The sequence below is a fragment of the Olea europaea genome, chromosome 12, assembly GCF_002742605.1.
Source record: "Olea europaea var. sylvestris chromosome 12, O_europaea_v1, whole genome shotgun sequence".
Taxonomy (NCBI): Eukaryota; Viridiplantae; Streptophyta; class Magnoliopsida; order Lamiales; family Oleaceae; genus Olea; species Olea europaea.
This window is the reverse complement of record NC_036248.1, coordinates 18,616,567-18,637,021: the sequence shown is the minus strand read 5'-3', so window position 1 is coordinate 18,637,021 and position 20,455 is coordinate 18,616,567. Positions and strand designations below refer to the sequence as shown.

The 20,455-nt window shown below is 32.9% G+C and overlaps 1 pseudogene; it reads right to left on the bottom strand.

Moving 5' to 3' along the window:
• Positions 1 to 530: 530 nt before the first annotated feature.
• LOC111406719 lies at positions 531 to 11,628 on the bottom strand (annotated as a pseudogene).
• Positions 11,629 to 20,455: the final 8,827 nt, after the last annotated feature.

The window sequence follows — 20,455 nt, the reverse complement described above, 5'->3', positions numbered from 1 at the left end:
ATGCAGAGAAATCAAAATTCTCTTTCAGGGGCGTTGCCCCCGAGCCCCCACGGGGGGCGCTGCCCCCTCGACCCCCCGCGACCTGACCGGGCAGTTCGATCCCCGTTTGTGCGCCCCGAAGCGGCGAAGTGGCAAACAATTTTGCCTAAACGGATTGAGTCGAGCTTTTGAGTATTTAGCCGAAGTCGATACGAAGTCACTTTAATCGATTTTCAATTCTCGATTTATTTAACCAATATCCAACATGCAATACATTAAACATTATTCATACAAGTAAAAAAAACTATGTATCGTAAATTATATTTTATTCTTATGGTATTATGCTATTCAAAATGATTTCTTTGAAGCTGTGAACAAGGTCGGCCCTGAAAATTTAGAGGCCCTAGGCCGTTTAATTATTATGGGGCCCCTCAACACAAAATTTATTTTACAAGTCTAACAATATGTAAATATTCGAATAATTAACACTTTTATATTAGAAAGAAAACTTCATACAATTCGAAAGATAGAATAACAAAATAAAACTTCTTTCACAACCCGTAAGACTAGGCTAGCATAAGATTTAACCTTCTCACATTTTGAGATATAAAATTAGTAATCAAACTACTAACATCAAGTTTGTCCAACATATTTTTTTCAATAGAAATCATAGCTAATCCGTTCAATCGCTCTTGTGACATGGATGATCGAAGATAAGATTTAATCAACTTCAACTTTGAAAAACTTCTTTCGGCAGAGGCAACTGTGACAGGAATAGTCAATAATACTCTATAAGCAATCCAGGCATTTGCATAACAACAGTTCATTTTCTTAATGTAATCCAATACATTAATTGCTCCAAAAATGTCTGCAGATATCGCTTCCCTTAAAACTTTCAACTCAGAAAATAATTCTATTCCATCAATATCAGAAATCGTATTATGCTTCAAGTAATTTTCAAGTTTAATGCAAGAACACTTCAAAACATCATCATCAATAGATTTAAATCTTTTCAAATCAAACAAAAATCCAAAAATATCATCATATTTCTGAAATTGCTCAAATCTATTCTCAAGTGATGATAGAGCTTGATCCACTATATATATGAAATAATTGATCTTAAAAGATTCTTCAGCTGTTTGTGTTATTTCTTCAGAAGAAATCTCATCAAACTGTTTTTTTCTATGTATAACCCGTTTTTCACGAAATATCGGTTCAATTTCTAATTCACTTGCAATCTCTTTAGCATCAACCATGGCCGATTCAAAACCAGATTCTCTATAACTTTTGAAAAATGAAATGAGGCCTTTTAAATGGTCTATAGCAACATCAATATGCATGTCTTCTGCTTGCAATTGTTTGCTTACTCTGTTAACATTATTCAACACTTCATACCAAATAATCATTCCAAGTAAGAATTCAAAATTGTCAATTTCATATGTTGTCAAACACTCCGCCTCACTTTTTGTCTTAGGATCATCAACATTTGCTAATTGAAGTAACGCTTTCTTTATCTGCGGTGCTTGAAATCTTATCGCTCTAACACTTTCAATATGGCTTTCCCAACGAGTTTGTGACAAAGGCTTAATGGTAAGACCAGTTACATTCTCTTTGAAAACTTTCCATCGTTTAGTAGATGAAGAAAATAGAGTATATATACGTTGCACCACCCCAAAGAAAGATTTAGCTTTGAACAACAAGTGGCCATATCACAAAGTGCAAGATTAAGACTATGACATCCACAAGGAATGTAGAATGCTCTAGGATTTAGTTGTAATAGTCTACTTTGAACTCCGTTATGTTGTCCTTTCATGTTAGCACCATTATCATAACCTTGACCCCTTACATTATCAATATCAAGTTCTAGATTATTCAAAGCATCCACCAATTCCTCAAAAAGCCCCTTACCTGATGTATCATCAACTAATAAAAACCCTAAAAAGAATTCTTCAACCTTCACTGGACTTGTCGAAATATCTACACACCTCAATATCATTGACATTTGTTCTTCGTGACTTGTATCTGGAGTGCAATCAAGTATAACAGAAAAGTATTTAGAAATTTTGAGTTTCTCAATGATTATTTTTTTTATCTCGCCCGCTAACATAAGTATCAACTCATTCTGAATTTTGTGTCCTAGATAATGATAATGAATCTCTTTACTTTTTATTCGACGAATATGCTCTTGCATTACGGGGTCGAACTCAGCGATCATTTGAATTATACTTAAAAAGATACCATTATTTTCTTGATATATCTTCTCGCTGTCCCCACGAAATGCTAAATTATTCTCAGCAAGAGTTTTTACCACAGATATTATTCTCAATAACACTTGTCTCCAATGTTCTCTATCTCTATTGATTTGTTCTTGCACACTTTTGTCAATTGTCTCAGTCTTTTCAATCTTAATTTCAATTCTATCCATTTATTCATGTTATTGATGTGGTCACAACTTGCTTCATGCATTTTAAGTTTTTCACCAACATTTTTCCAATCATGTATTCCATCATGTGCCAATTGGGTTCTGATCCCATCATTCTTAAATAGCTTACAACAAAAGCAAAATACTTTATCTAAACTTTTTGAATATATCAACCATTTTCTATCATATTTCTCTCCATTAGGTAATCGTCGAACGTAATGTGTAGATGAGAAGTGTCGATTTGCTCCATCTTTCGGAAAAGTCAGATCATTTTCTCTTACAGGACCTTTCATTACAATTAAATCTCTTAAATTTGTATTCATATTTCCCCAATTTGCTGGGTCAACAAGGTCAAGAGAAAATGGTTCATTATCTTTGTCAGTAGATACCTCTTCATTCATCACACAATGTCCTTCTTCAATTGTATTATTATTGTTGTCATTCTCATTTAACACTTCTTCAGCAGCTATGTCATCGTTGTGTGTTCGTTTACTACTACCAAAAAACTTATCAAGTGCTCCCTCTTGAGATTTAATCAACTTTTCAATCTTTTCCTTCCTTTTTCTTTTGGCACATCCAGATTCAAATTTTCTCGTAGACATAATAACAAGTAAAGAGCGATAAAACCTGATTGATGAGTCTCAAAATGAAAGGATTCAGAAATTGGCGGTTGCAGTTGTGATTGAAGTAGACAATGCGGCTGTAAGATGATATGGAATATAATTAGAGCACTTTTATTCAAAAAATATGGAACATAATTAGAGCAATTTTATCCAAATTAAATTCAAAGAAAAAAGACATAAGATGGTAAGAAAATGAACTAAATAACATAATTATAGCTTCTCCATTTTTGTTAAATTCTACTTGCAATTTATGTTTAGTAGTGAGCATTGCTTGTACACTTCGTTTTTTGCTAGATAGAAGGAAGTAACAAAATAAGTTTTAGGGTATGAAGTGCACAAAAAATGATTATTAGAGTTCTTTATCACACACACTGCTATTACCTAGTTAAATAAATTAGGATTTGCATGGAAACTACATATCAAATATGTCTTCCCAAAGCAAGGGAATGGTCCGTTTTTCTATTTGACTGATGAGGACAACAAACAACAAATGGTGACAAATGTTTATGTAGAATTAAGAGTTATTTGATTACTTTTAGTATAAAATGTCAATATTATTGAAAATATTATCATTTAGAGTAATAAATTTGGCACTTGACACCAAATCAGAAACTTACTTCAATAAATAGACCTTAGTCAACGAATATATTTCGAGAGAAAATATTAAAAAAAAATACATTGAAGAAGCCTGAAGAAATTAACATTGCACATGTACTACGTAAGGTATTGATACTGGAAATGTAATAAACATTCCAGGCACCAAATCTACCACTCAGTGATTATCAGAAAACCAAGTATCAACTTCCCACTATACCAAATTCGTCAATTGCTAATTTGCTACTGCTCTGCCAGTTCTCTCTGCTATAAACCATGAACCTAAACTCCTTTGCTCTACCAACGATGTGCTATGGGGTCACCCAGTATACATGTCCATAGTTTATCAAAAAATGCATACATTTAAGTTCTTTTTTCTATTCTAAGTTCTGATTCTGAATATTAGAAACTATGTATTTCAACCTTACATTTTTACCAGGTTTCTCCATTTCTGTACCGCTTCATTTGTCCAAAATTTTAGTAGTTTTTACAACCAGAAATCTCATCTCAATTATAGTCTTTTAATTCAATAATTCTCTTTCTTTATATCTTTACTTTCTGGAAGAACCGAGCAGAATATCAATACAATGGTGAACACCAAAGCCCAATCGACGAAGCCGCAAAAACGTGGAATAGACTTCAAAATATTTAATGGCAATACTGTTTCTTCTTCCCATTAGTATCTGTAAACATCCCAAAATAGAACTTTCCGGCTATTTCACAGGTCGGTAACTATAGAACTAAACAAAACTTCATCAATACAAAATAAATGTCTCTCAACTAATCTTATGACGGCAGAAAAACTAAACCCATTCCTCAAAAATTTATAAACAAATCAATTCAAATAATAAAACAATACGAGACAAAAGTTAGTTTATTAGTTCAGAGACATAAACGAGCATGTTGATAAATAAAAAGGGATGACCTCTTGCCGGAGACAGGTCTTCGTGAACCAGAATGGCAGAATCAGCCGCTGAATTTCCGTTAAGCCTCTCCTTAATCGACCTACTAGCCTGGCCGCCTGGGCCTCTGCCTCCTAAGAGAAGTAACTTGTGGTGGTCTGTTGGAGAAGAGAAGACAAAGAAGAAAACGGTGAAAAAAATGATTTATGGAGAAAGGCGGTTCGTTTTCTTGTGCCATATATATATATTTTTTTAATCCTTAACAGATGAGGCCCCCTACAATTTGAGGCCCAAGGCAGTGGCCTCAGTTGCCTTGGGCCAGGGCCGGGTCTGGCTGTGAATCATCAAGTTCGTTAAACAACAGAAAAAAATAAATATACGTATGCATATTGGTTGATGCATAATCAAAATATTTGGCCGATGGCCCATGTTGAGGGTCATAAGTAGGAAGATAGTGACTGTATAGAGGCAGTTTATCGTCTCCATTTTTCAGCAACAGTTTAAAACTAATTACTCTTTAATTGCATGCTATATTATTTTAATTAGCTTGATAACAATTTCATTACATTGTTAAGTGAAGTTGACAATTTTCATCCCACTACCAATGAAGAACAAGAAGGTGAAGACGACAAACAAGCAAGGTAAACAAGAAGCTCGGACATGAGATTGATGACCTCAAGACTAAGGTAGTTTACCTAATCCTTTCCTTTTAAGCTTTTCTTTATTGTTTGAATTCAGCTCTATTCAAAGGAAATACTGTAGTATTATTATTTTATTTTATTTTTTGGTTTTTTTCCCCAAATTCTCCATATATTTTTCCTCTCTCTTTCTACTTTTGTGTTCATATTATTTTGTTCCATGTCTTCCTTTTCTCAATTTGTCGCAAATTGTCGTTGTTGAACATTATTCCATGTCCTCCTATGCTCAATTTGTTGCAAATTCTCATTGCTGGGTTCAATTCGGATGATCAATGCCTGCACCTATAACAAGAGAGATCCTCTTTTGCAAATTATGTTATCCTGTACAATTATATGTTTGGCTTTTATTAAAGGTGATTGGACAATTTTGTACTTGAAAGATTTGTGGTCTGTTTACATCGAGTTGGTTACTAAAACTTGCATCCATTTCATTTACAAATATGAAGTTCTCTTTCTTTTTGTTTTTAACTTCTAATTTTTAGCATATCTATCTGATTTTCAAAATGCTTTTGTTTCTTGTTGGTTGCAGTTTAAGCCCTGTTTGAACTTTACGACTCAATGGAAGAGGCAACAAAGTGACGTCTTGTTGGTTGCAAAACGTTAGATACATTAAAGTAAGTAATAGGTTAACCTACACTCAACTAACCAACAAATGCTGCTCCAATGATATCTATCCTTGAAGTAGAACTTCAGCTGGCTCAATCCAGAATTATCGAACTTCAAATAGTACAACTTCGACAACGAGAGTTGGAGCTTCAACTTCTGGTGCAACAGGGAATGCTGCTATTAATTTCACTTGTGGATAAACGGATTTTTTATTGCACTTTTTTGTACATTTTTTATTCCTATGATCCTTAAGTTTTACTGTGATACCAGATGAACTTGAACGGACACAGAAAGACACCAAAAAAAATTTCGAAAAAAAAAAAAAAAAAGAAGGTTTGATATCTTTGATGATGTAGTTTATTGATTCATCATCCTACCTATATATGATTTAGTTTCCTCATTTTGCTATATTTTGAAGAGAAATCATATATAAATTGACCGTGTCAAATCAAAGTACATTTAACTTTTCTCATTCAACACTAATTTTACCTTCAAAATAACTCCACCCATGCATTGCATGGAAAACAAACTAGTATATATATGGAGGAGGGAGATTTTTGGGATCAAAATAAATAATATTAGAAACATATATTGGAATCTTGTCACAGTCGGTGTTAAATTAGAATAATGAGCATGTTTGATACATTAATTCAAACATGTTTAATAATCACTTGAGAGTCTTTTTAATAATGTTCAATCTTGTATAACTTTATTTATATGACTCTGTTTGAGCCCCACTTTTTGGGAAGTTGATTTTGTGATGTCAATTTTTTATTTTTTATTGAAAATGTGCAATTAAAAAGTAGAAATTTTTTTTTTGGATCTTAGGGTAAAATTAATCTATTGAGAGATTGTATGGTTGGAAATTTGTACAATTATTTTTGTTTTTTTAATAATTTCATAGAGTAAATTTCATGGGGCTTTATAAGCAACCATCATGAAAAATTTTACTTGTATTTGAGTGGATATCATAATTTATACCATAAACTAATTGATATATATATATATATATATGTTGGAACATTTTTTAAAAGTTATAAACTTTCACAAATGTTCCAAAAGTTATAAGCTTTCACAACAAATATTAATTTTCAATTTTGATTTTAATATTAACTTTTAGTATAAAATTAAATCTCATAATTTAGGTTGTAACTTAAGAATAAAAATTTCAACTTTTCAAATCAAAACCTTTTAATTTTAAGTTTTAACATAAAATTAAAAGACATAATACATATTATAACTTATGTTTTAATAGTATAAATGTGGAGGTTAAAATTTTACCTATAAAAGGTGATTAGATATCATTGTTGTACATATCTTACAACAACTTGAAATATTGTCATCTCTATAATTTTATATTATATTCATATTATTTTGACAACTCGGTGAGAGATTCATTCACTCATGTCTCTATGGTCATGCCCATGGAAGGAGAGCCACATAAATTTTATTTTGGAGTCATGTAGTGTCGAAAGAATCCACACGAGGGAGAGTGTAGTGATTGCAAAAAAAAAAAAAAACTCGCCCCCCCCCCCCGCCCCACCCAGGGCCCCGTCAAGGCTGGCAGGGTGGGGCATCGTTGCCCCGCCATGAACCCACCCTGTGAAGGAAAAAATAATAAAAATAATTTTATTTCTTAACAATTCACCTGTTAAAAACTTATTTTGAATTTGTATTTTATTCTCTAATAATAACATAACTCGAAAATAACATAACTCGAAACTTTGAAAATGTAAAAAAAAAATAAAAAATAAAGGCGGGCGGGGCGGGGTTTGAGAGAGTGTGGGGCACCCCGTTGCCATCCCCAGCAATACGACTTTAGGACAACATCTTCGACTTGACCCTTAAGACTTGCTTTCTAATTCTCTTCTTTATTTTATGTTCTATTAATGTTGAATTGTGTTTATGTTATTTAATTGATTGTATTATGATATATATCTACACACAAATCACTCAATTTTTCCAACAATCTAAAATTGTATTTCCGTGATTTGTGTATAGAACACAATGCATTTGAGAATATGCCTTCTTCAGTCATAAAGTTCCTTTAAAAATCTAAACTCCCTAGATATGCTTATTGGTTCCACAAACAAGTTTAGAACTTACTTCCTGGTAGATGTTCATGGATACAAGGACTTAAGTTTAATAATCAAGCCATGCATGTTAATCTTTACTATGTTAAGGGCATTTTGGTTTAATCAAATTTCGGATCAAACCTTATTGCCTCCATGAAGGTGGGTAACTTTCCCATTAAAAAAAAAATAAAAAAATAATAATAATAATAATAATAATCGAATTTCGGGCGCAATGCAAATATTGAAGTTCTTGACCCAAAAGGCTATTTGAATAACTTGTTTTGTCAATATAAGCCTTTTATTTATATTTTCCATAACTTTGATTCTTGGGGAGAAAATAAACAGGTAAAGGTAGAAGAACCCAAAATTTCCAGCCATTTTTTAGTTGTCAATTTTGTTACTTTTCATTTCTTTTGAGCGGAAAGAAATGAAATTTGTCTAATTAATATTTTACAAGAAGTTTAATTTCATAATTAATCTCTATAATTTTATTTATAGCCGAGAGTAAATCTTGTGATTAATTGTGATTTTATTCTTTTGAAATTTGTAACTTAAAAAGTTTCCCCAACTTTAATTTTTAGTTTTTTTTTATTATTTAAAATTTCAGTTTCAAGTTTCAAAGTACGTATTTAGGCCCTGTTTGGTAGGGATTTTGAGAATTATTTTTTGACCGTTAGGAGAAAAGTGGATGCCATTGTGAGAGAAGAAGTCAAAAATTACAGTTGAAATAGTGAAATAACGATTAAAAAAATCAATTTTTAAGGTGAAAAATCATTCCCAAACACCCCTTAATATAAAACTTAACCATTAGAATTTAGGTTATGTATGGATTAATTTACATTATTATGGGTTTTTTTAGTGGCTATTGCTTTCATAGAGAATTAAAAATAAAAATTAAATTTAAAAATCATTTGCTGATTTTAAGATGCTTAATATGTCATTTTAGCTCTATCTTTTGAAAGAGGTAGCCGTTTACTACAGTAGTGTAATGGCTCTTAATTGGGGCAATCAGATCTTTCCTTGGGTTCTGTTTGGTATTGAAGTGGAGTGTTTCTATATGTAGTAATAAGACACAGAAATCTGAATCATTGATTCTTGTGGTTTGTTATGTACTTTGTTGTTGAAAATGTCTACTAAATTAGAATAACCTGCTGCAGTACATATGAAATGTTATTCTGAGAAAAATTTTGTGTTGAATTAACTAAAATTGATCCTGAACTTCTTTATAATTTGTTGGAAATTACTGGACAATATGTTCTATAAGTAAGTTGCTTCTATTCGATAATTTTTTGACTATATTATGGGCATGTGGTGTTTCTAAGTTGCTATTATAGTATGTTCTTCACAAGAAAAAAGCCTGCATATTGATCTATGCTTTGCACTTAGCACCAGGGGACATATCTCCATGGGCATAGTGCATTGATACCTATGCTATAGATTCTTATAGACGCATTTCTAATGAAATGCTAAGATATAAAATTTCGATTATTCTTGAGGACTTCCATGAATTTTCTATAAGCTCCACGAGGTAGCCATGAAGTTTTCATAAAGTAAATGGATAATTTTATTTTCAAGATATTTAGCTTAGTTAACCATGTTATCATCCTAATAATAATTTCATTATGGAAAGAAAAGAAGTTTAAAAAATTAGGGGTATAAAAATAAAAAATAAAAATTGGATAGATGTGCGCTAAATATCTATGACCATTGAAATCAACTTGATGACCACAATGATTGTAATAAACAATTTAATACAATCATCAATATATGTCATGTGTAAGGTATGCATTGATTGTTGATCATTCTTATCGGCTACAAAGATTAATGTTACATTGTGATATATGGAGATTGAGAATATTTGGTGATGAATTATTGTGTTTAAATAAATTAAAAATATATATATCTTTGGAACATGAGGGTGTTTAAAATGTCAAATAGACGCACCTTATATTATTCTTAGTTGAAAAAATTGACTTTGGAAAGTGTTAAAGATGAAAATTGTAGATTTGCAGGTAAAATACGAGAGCTCAATGGATGCCTATGCTTAAACATGTTGCTAAAGTCAATTTCTAAATTTCATATATCTATCGTATTATAATTAAACTTGTTATTGATATTTTGGAAATTTTAAGAAAACTTTGCAGGTTTTCAAATTGCAAGCGGAGAATAAAAGTTTGTAAATTGACGTCACCAAATTATTGTCCAAGAGGGACATGAAATAAACTATAGTCCGTAATGGACATATATAAATCATCGAGAGGGATGGCTTAAGCCTATAAGGGAATTACCTCCGGGAGTAATCCAACCTTTGTGATTGGAGATCGCATGAATAAGGTTCAATATGGTAAAAACAACCTTTACTGCGTGACTTGTAATAGCACTATTATATTTATATTTATCCCTATAGTGATACTGCTAATAAATGTAATGTTAGGAAGGGTTTAACCCTGAATGAGTATCGAGACGAGAATTATCGCAAGATGTGAGTCATACACACCGTTGGAGGATTCACCTATTTAAGAGTTGGCATGAGGCCGTAGCTTTGGAATTGGGCTATTCCCTAGAGACTCTTACTATAATCAAGATTAAAGCGTATAGCCACTAACAGCGTTACCCGCAATGAATTGAACTTAAATTGATACTGTGTGTGGAACAATTGAAATTTGGCAAAGAGGACATAATTCAAAGTTTAGTCCGTTATGGTTCCCTCAAATGGAAATTGTTATCACTAAGTGAGGTTCAAATCCAAAAGACACCTACACCTATTTTAAAATATAACGTTGCCACTATTATATATATTTATCTATTTTGAAAGTTTAAAATTTGTGGGGGATTGTTGGAATATTTTTTAAAAGTTTTATACTTTCACAACAAATATTAATTTTCAATTTTGATTTTAATATTAACTTTTAATATAAAATTAAATCTCATAATTTAGGTTGTAACTTAAAAATAAAAGTATCAACCTTTCAAAGACCATAATATATATTATAATTTATGTTTTAATGGTATAAATGTGAGGGTTGAAATTTTACTTATAAAAGGTTATTAGATATCATTATTATACATATCTAACAACAACTTGAACTGTGGTCCTCTCTACAATTTATACTATATTCATCTTTGAATTGGTCTGATTCAACCCAACATAACTTACATTCTTGGGTTGAGTCAAGTTGAATCAAAGTGAAAATATTTGTGTACTTTATAGAATATAGTTGAAAATGATTTTGAAAAAAAAAATGAATTTTTAAAAATTTATGCTAAACAAGCCTTGTTCGATACGTAATTTGTAACAAAAAGTGCACAAAAATAATAAGGGATAATTGCAACAGTGGTTCCTAACCTTTCACATTTTGCAGATTTTACCCTAACTTTCAATTTGTATCAATGAAAGTCTCAAACCTTTAAAAAATTAGCAACTGAGGTTCAAAAGGATGAAAAAAGAGTGTTAGTTGACCAAAAAAGTTGATTTTGACCAAATTTGAAAAGGTGAAAATGGTAACTTAATTAATTCCATATTAATAAAAAAACCAAAAAAATCATAAAATAAAAAAACTAAACCCACTTCCTTTCCCATACCCCACGCGCACTGTCAGCATCGCCGCCCAAAAGTCGATCTCCATCGCTACCACACAACGTTAGCACCACCATCGCCACCAAATGGTCGGCCAAACCAAACCTCGAGGGTGTGATGGATAATGATATTGATGAGTGTAATTCACTCATTAAACTAAAGCTTCTAAATCAAGTTTTTTGATGTGTTCTTGAGCATTTTGGAACGTTTTAATGTGTGTGTTAGTGTTGTTTTGCAATTTGGACAACTCTCAAGAAAATACCACTATTGGGAGCCGATGATGAGCAAAAATGATGATCAATGAAATGGAGCATGAATAAGCAAGTATTGAATAAGATTGGAGTGGAAAATAGCCTTGGAAAAACAAAGAGAAGAGGAGTAAAGCAGTGGCATTGGCGCCACGGCGCCGAAAATGGGGCGCCATGGTGCCCGTTTCCAAAACATTAAAATTCGAGTTTTTAAGTACCTTTTCGGCCCAAAAGTCATACCATAACCCTTAAGGACCCTTAAAAAATATAAATACCCAGCTGAAGAACAAGAGAAGGGGGTTAGACGGCTGAAGAGGCAAGAAAAATAGAGGCACCAGTTGAGAGAAGATCGACTCGATTTTGGAGAAGAAGAAGGGAGAAACTGAGAAATCAAGCCACAAGATTGAGAAATAGAGCAACAACCTGAGTTTTTTCTTATCTTTCTCTCCTTCATGCAATTTAATTTGTATTTTATCATTTTCTTCTTCTCAATTATGAACTAAGTTATTAAATCTAGGGTTTGATGTAACCTATTTGAGAAATGATTCAATTTCTTTATAGTATTTCCATTTAATTTTCCAGAATTGAATTTGTATTGTTCTTGCTTAATGCTTTCATTTGCCTGATCACCAATTGAATGAATTGATGTTCTAAATTTGACGCTCGAGAGAGGGAAATTTAGGCGTGATCTAAGAACAATATAACCTAGGTTTGTAGGTTTCGAGAGAAAACAAGAACCAAGTGAGTGATAATCTTTATATATTTAATTTGGAATAGAGATATTGGGGTTAAAATATAGAGATAGGTTCTATTTTACGCTCGAGAGGGGGAAATAGAATTAATTTAGGATTCTTACCTATGAATTTGGGAAATAGTTGATGGAAATATCTATAGGGGTTGAGAATCATGTTGATAATATGGTGAAATCATTCCCTAGACATTACGTAAATTTGATTTAATCTTTAGAAATTGCCTCACTTTTATTGCACTATTTAATTCATTGACGTTAATTTAGTATTCATCATTAATTTAACACTCGATTGTCTAGATAACGTAAACGCGGACACAATTATAGTACTCAGTGGAAGTAGAATATCAATACCTGTGGGTTCGACACTTTTCAATTCTTTAATATACTACAAAACTTGACACCATGTGCTTGCGGTATAAAATCACGTTATATAAAACGCGTGGCAAGTTTTTGGCGCCGTTGCTGGGGATTGTTAATTTGATTTTTACTAATATTATTACCAAATAATTTCTATTTTAATTTAGATTTATTTATTTATTTTTTGGTTTTTTTTGTTAATTTTTGGCTATCCACTCTGATCATTTTTGGTATTCTTTCCAGAAACTACCCAATAATATATGCATGTTTCCAACATTGGCAAGAGAGCATAGCAATTGAAATAAGTAATCTCAACATGGATACAAGTGACGTGGTTGTAGAAAATGTCTTCTGTCAAATTTGCTGGGAGATGCATTACACCGAGTACTGTTGGCATACACCTATGAACCCCCATACAATAAAGGTTGCAAGGTTTATACATTATTTAAGATGTCGACAAGAAGCGATTGACAACTCTGATGAAGACTATATGCCTTTGGAAGATTATGCACCTGACGATTGGGATGAGGACATCATACTTACGGGAAAAGGTCCTCCTATGTTGAATGAGAGGGTGATTGCAAAGTACTACAATAAACTGGCCAATTTGGAAGAGAGCAAAATATCGATTGGAGATTGGAGTTACTGGAATGAATTGAAAAGGTGGAAATACAATCCACTCGAAGGGGTTAAAAAGAAAGATTCCTCGTTGCTTGTGGATCTTGAATGTGGATCAATCGGTCAATCCGAAAAAATTTCAACGATCGTAGAAGAGCCTAAAGTGAATGACAACTTGATCACAAAGGAACCAAACGTTTTATTTTATTTTTATTTTTATTTCGTTTTCTGTTTTTGATTAATATGATAGTTTTAGTTATTTTATAATTTCTATTTAGGAATTCATCAGCCATATCCCATCTTCCCTTAGGTTTATAAGTAGTCAAGTTAGTTATTTGATGTTTGAGCTAAGTAACACTTGTTCCATGTATTTAATATCTAAATTTGATTTTTCAGGATCATGACGCTGCAGAATAATCATAACAACTTTGATGAGGAGAACATGAAAAATCTCAAGTTTGGGGGTAAAAGTTAGAAGAAGCGTCCATCAAATTCAACGTCAGAGCAGAAATCGTCATTGACAATTCAAACAATTCAGGGAAGTCCTCCTCATTTTCTTTTAATTTAACATTGGGGACAATGTTTAGTTTAAGTTTTGGGGGGCGTATATCATAAATTGTCTCGAATAGCCTTTTTTTTATTTTATTTTATTGTGTGAATTGTGTGCATTTAAAAAAAATTTATTTTATTTTATTTTATTTGTGTGTTTTGTTTTTAATTTCTTAATTGTATGCATTGATTAAAAAAAATCTTTTCATGTTTTTGCATGCTTGTGTGTGTTAGATAACCTTGCCGGTATTGATATGTGTAATTGAGAACATGCGTTGATTTATGAATTGTGGACGAGTTATGTGTTTGAGTTATATTTTTGCTTATTCGTGTGAAACGGAAATTATTTTTGCACGTGGGTTGATTGTAGCGTTGTACATGAGTAGGTTGGTCCATGTTTATAGGTTGAATAAGAGAACTTAGATGCTAAACCCAAACAACCTTTAAACATTATTATACCCTTAAACTAAATATAGGTTGTTTGGTAGGTTAAGCTGTTGCAGGAAAACTTGGAGATAAATGTGGATTCCATGTGTGCTAAATGTTGTGTGGATTGTCTGAGACTAATAGAGTGAAAATTGGGTGAAAACTTTAAGTTAGAGGTCGATTTTCGAGAATAGGTGTTTAATAAGGGGCATTGCACTAATCATTGCATAAAAAAGATCCCAACGAGGACAACTTTAATAATCTCATTGTGAATCGTCTCTTCGTAGCCTTTATGACTCGAGTAATTAAGCCTGTAAGGGTTTAAAACCTGGTGCCCTAAAGTCGTCTGATTTGGGGGTCATCGGCCTAAAACTCGTTACAAGGGTCATTTAGAAAGCTTGAGAGAGTGACGTCCACACAAAGGGTGTTTAAAGAATACATTTATATAAATAAAAAAAGAGAGAGAGAGAGAGAGAGAGAGAGAGAAATAGATATCAAATGCCTTGATTAAGCCCCGAACACCTGTTTTAGATATCTATTTTTTTTTTATTTATATAAATGTATTCTTTAAACACCCTTTGTGTGGACGTCACTCTCTCAAGCTTTCTAAATGACCCTTGTAACGAATTTTAGGCCGATGACTCCCAAATCAGACGATTTTAGGGCACCAGGTTTTAAACCCTTACAGGCTTAATTACTCGAGTCATAAAGGCTACGAAGAGACGATTCACAATGAGATTATTAAAGTTGTCCTCGTTGGGATCTTTTTTATGCAATGATTAGTGCAATGCCCCTTATTAAACACCTATTCTCGAAAATCGACCTCTAACTTAAAGTTTTCATCCAATTTTCACCCTATTAGTCTCAGACAATCCACACAACATTTAGCACGCATGGAATCCACATTTATCTCCAAGTTTTCCTGCAACAGCTTAACCTACCAAACAGCCTATATTTGGTTTAAGGGTATAATAATGTTTAAAAGTTGTTTGGGTTTAGCATCTAAGTTCTCTTATTCAATCTATAAACATGGACCAACCTACTCATGTACAACGCTACAATCAACCCATATGCAAAAATAATTTCCGTTTCACACAAATAAGCAAAAATCTAACTCAAACACATAACTCGTCCACAAATCATAAATCAACGCATGTTCTCAATTACACATATCAATACCGGCAAGGTTATCTAACACACACAAGCATGCAAAAACACGAAAAGATTTTTTTTTTTAATGAGTGATTTACACTTATTATATTATGCCATTAATTTCATGATTTTGCTATCTTGGAGAGTATTTTAGAAGTGCTAACAAGTGATTTTGGTGTTGTTTTGTAGGTTGATGGAAGTGGAGAAAACAATAGCTAAAAGAGGCCAAAGGAAGGAAATAGGCGAAAGTTAGCGAAATTGGATGAAATGACCAAAATGTAAGAGATTCAAAGTTCGAGGATTAAAATGCAATTAATCAAAAGTTGTGTCAAAACTCATGATGAAGATCCGAGAGCGCTAGGAGTCAATTGGATGAAGGAAGGTGTCAAAGGGATCAAATTTAGTCAAAATATAATCACAAATCATTTTCCAACCGAAAAGTTACGCGCCGGAGTTTTGGTCTCACATTGAGACATATTTCTCACATAGCAAACGATCGAACTGGAAAATGATGTTTGAAGAAAAGTTATAGCCCTTTGAGTTACCTTTCCAACGCATCTTGAATCATCTCAATCTGACATTAGATAAAAAAAGTTATGACAAAAATACTGAAAGAGACAAAAACTGTCTTTTTCACCCGAAGTGAGAGCCGTGGCGCCCAAGATGCTGAAAACAACAGTGAATGTGGCGCCGCCTGTGCAGAAAAATGGGATTTTATATTTTTAGAATCTTTTCTTGGCCCAACTCACCCCTAATTCGTCCAATAATCCCAACATACTATAAATACCATTAAAAAAACCTTATTTTCAAGAAGGTTGGAGGGGGGCAAGATTGAAGAATTCAACTACACAATTTGAAGGAGGCAAAAAAAAAATTGAAGACATCAAAAGGAAGAAGGAACAATATCAAAGAAGAAGATTGAAGATCTACCCAAAAGACTAGTTTTTCTATCTTTTTCCTTATGTTGTTTATTATAATTTGTATGATTTTCATTTATTATACCATGAATTAAACAATTTATCTAAGGGATTGATGTAGCCGAATCAAGATTATGGTTTGATGATTTTATAATTATTTCTTTGATTTTTCCACATATATTTAATTGTATCATGATTTTAATGCTTTCAATTGCCTGATCAACAATTGGATGATTTGATGCTAGTCAATTTCGACGCTCGAGAGAGTGGGAATTTAAGCGTGATCATAAGAGTAATACAACATAGAATTTAAAGGTTTCGAGAGAAAGTATAAATCTGTGAAGCTTACTCCATAAAAAAATCGGACCTTTATTAAATTCTTGATTTTCAATTTTGAATAGAGATGTTAGAATTGGGATCTAGGGTTAATTTCTAATCGGTGCTCGAGAGAGGGGGTTAGAAATACATTAGGATTCTTGCTTTTAAATATGGGAAAATTAATTGGAACAATTCGAATTCGTTGAATCATAATTGAAAGTTAGGTGAAATCAATCTCTAGGCCTTCTCATTTGATAATATTTATTTCCCAATTTTATCGCATCCAATCACGTTAGATTTAGTTTATATCATTCACTCATAAAACATTAAATCCATTTAATCATACATTTGTCTAAATAAAGTAGAAATTGCACAATTATAGTACTTAGTGAAAATTAAATTACAATCCATGTGGGTTCGACATCCTTCTTCAAAACTATATTACAAAACTTGACACCGTACACTTGCGATTTAAAAATCAAGTTGCATAAATCGCGTGGCAGATATCTAGAGCAAAATACTCTGGTCTACCCACTAACACCACTATCTTACCCTGCGACGCCATTTCTCCACCTCCAATCGATGAAAAATCTACCAAAATCAGTTCGATTGTGTTGGAACCCATAAATCTTGTTCTTGGACCCGTGCTTTTTTTTTCTCGATTCTTGATTTAGCTGGCAGAGATGGTTTTGAAATTGAACGAGAACTGGAAAAAGCTTGGGAATTTTCAGATTTGGTGGTGCCTCCAAAAGCTACTGTTTTTCTTCACCTTATTGCTATGCCATCAACTATAACAGTCATCACCACTCCCCATTTAATCCACCACTCCAACATCAAAACCAAAAATTTAACAAGTAGATTAAATTCATATTGGTGCACACCCAATGGAGATGGTGTTGATTCGTAAAACCAAAAATTTTCACAATTTGATTTTGTTCAAACCATTTTGTTTTTCTGGTTTAGGGTGGGAAACGGCGGCCTACGGCAGGCGATCGCCGAAGATTTCGATTTGTTTGGACTGTTCTGTGGTGGGGTAAGGGGGTGTGATGGAGATTGGTGGGGGTGGGGTGTGGAAGATAATGAAGCCTCGTATTTTTTATTTAATTTTTTAACTTATTTAATGTGAGAAAAATGTAACCATTTTGCCGTTTTAAAATTGATCAAATTTTAACTTTTTGGTCAACTAATGGTGTATCCATTTGGACCTCAACTGCTAATTTTTCAAAGATTTGGAATCTTGATTGGTACAAACTAAGTATTAGGGTAAAGTTTGTAAAAAGATGAAAGGTTAGAGACCGCTGTTGCAATTATCTCAAATAATAATCTATTAAATACCAATGATAAGGCAATTATTTCATTGACAATAAATCTTAATATTTAAATTAGAAGTGTTCTTTATCAATGACGTGTCATTCAATCGGTACTTAATAAATTATTTTTTATATTAAATATATCTTATCCACTGAAAAATTATTTACTACTAAAAGATTTGTCAAACAACTCTTCAAGTGGACGACTATTTCCAAGTGTCTCTATTTGCTAGTAACAAGATAACACGTGTCAGGTAAGGGTAACGTGTAAAACCAAGACTGAGCCACGTTTCATTATATCAAATCTCGAAAATGGAATGCACACTTTAAAACTGAGAGGATAAGTTTTGAAATAGAAAAATGTCAGTGTAATAATCCTTTATTTTAAAAAAAATATTTCCGACGACACGCTCTCAAGTATTACTATATTTAGGGTCTGTTTGGTGTTGATTTTTGAAAATTAATTCTGAACTTATTGTACTTCTATTCGAAAACTTAATCATGCGTTGCTTTTCTCTGTTTGGAAGTGTTATCCTCTACATGAACAATTCTTCTTGGACGGGACCTCTCCAAATAGGGGGCATGTGACGCCCCCTATTGGCCGGTGTGATTAGTGCAATATGTTTTTGTTTAGATTTGAGATGCAAATAAGAGAATCCTATAGTCATAATCATATTTTAATCGAATTTATGCTAAAAGTTTTTAGGATTCGCTTGACATAACTTTTGCTATTATTTCCTATACAAGGACTTTTGAATGATGTTATTTTAATATTTGTTTGGAAACTAAGTTTTTTTAAAAGAGTTTTCTATTCTAAAATTACTTTTAAGGGAAATTAAACTAGACCAACATCCTCTAAAATTTCTTTTAATTAGAAGAAATATTTTCATAAAATTAGTCAAACGGGTCCTAAAATAGCTTTGAATATCAAAAACTCTTTCTGACTTTTCAAAAGTCATACCAAACAAATTAAGTGAGTCAAAGTGTATTGCTATAGTTGTTGGTATTATTGCTTCAAAAATCTTAATTAAGGAGGACTTCAATTGTAAATAGAAAAAAAAGTTGGTAATTTTAATCGGATAACTTCCCATGCGGTTGTGTCGACTTCATATTCCACTTGAATAGGATTGTCGATTGAATTGAAGGAAACCATTGGCAAAAGTCTACTTAGCTCGGTCACTTAGGGTTGATAGAAGTCACGAACCGAAGCAAATCCAAATCAAATTGAATCGATCAATTCTTCTTAAGTTAAATTGTTTCGCGCGGGTTCGTCGCTAACAATTAAAAAGGGATCAGACGATTGTGTAAGGGACAAACCTCTTAAGACAAAGTCCCAAAAAGGGGTGTTCTTTATTGGGAATGTCTTTACAATCGGAAAGTAAAAACAGAATGCTTCCAAGGGGTGCAAGCACACGAGTTACTGAAAGAAGTGTTTAAATCTAAACTAAGAAATTTAAAATTACATGTTCTCTATTCGAGAGTTTTTTGATTCGGGTCCTTTTGCTCTATGTCTTTTCTTCCTTTTATACTCCCTGGATGATCTCTTTGTGATCAACCGCCTAAAAACTGTTTGATCGTTCTATAACTGCCCACTTTCCTCGTAATGGCCAACTTGTCATGGAACTGCATTTTCTAACTGTTACCATTACTCTTTGTCGTTCAACTGTTTTCAATTGAATTCCTTGAATCGTGAAACGTGATAGGGCTGCTTAATAACTGCTTTGATAACTGCGCTTCTTGATAACCATAACACTTCATGTTTGCTAAGACCTTGAGCGACTCGAAGGTTTGGGCGAGAATAGAGTAGCAACTCTGGGCGACTGCATGGCACTCCATTCGCTCAGATCCTGGGCGACTTGCAAGCTTGGGCGATGGTGTTACCACGTTCACGGGCCTCCCTATTTGGGCCTTTATCCTGAATTGTCTGATTGGGCTTCATTCTTTGGGCTATCTGATTTGGGGATCCTCCAATTAGGCTTCATTCCTTGGGCCGTTCGATTTGGGCTGAATTTTTATGTGTCAACAATTACCCCCCAATATGGCAGAATTAATACCAATTATTAAATTTTGCCATATTCACTTTTGTGTTTCCAGCAACATTCGAAATTTTCAAGAATTTCAATCATTGTTTTCTTCCATAGCTTTGAAAAGGTGCGACGTTTTGCAAACCCTTATAACCCCCAAATACGCCATTTCACTGCACCATTGAATCACGCCTCACTTTTTCGCACTTCTCTCTCACAATTTTACTGTTCATCTCTTTGCTTCCCTGTTACGTAACTCTGAAAAATCCCATTTCGTCCCTAATGGCTACTCACAATCTCAATCTGGCG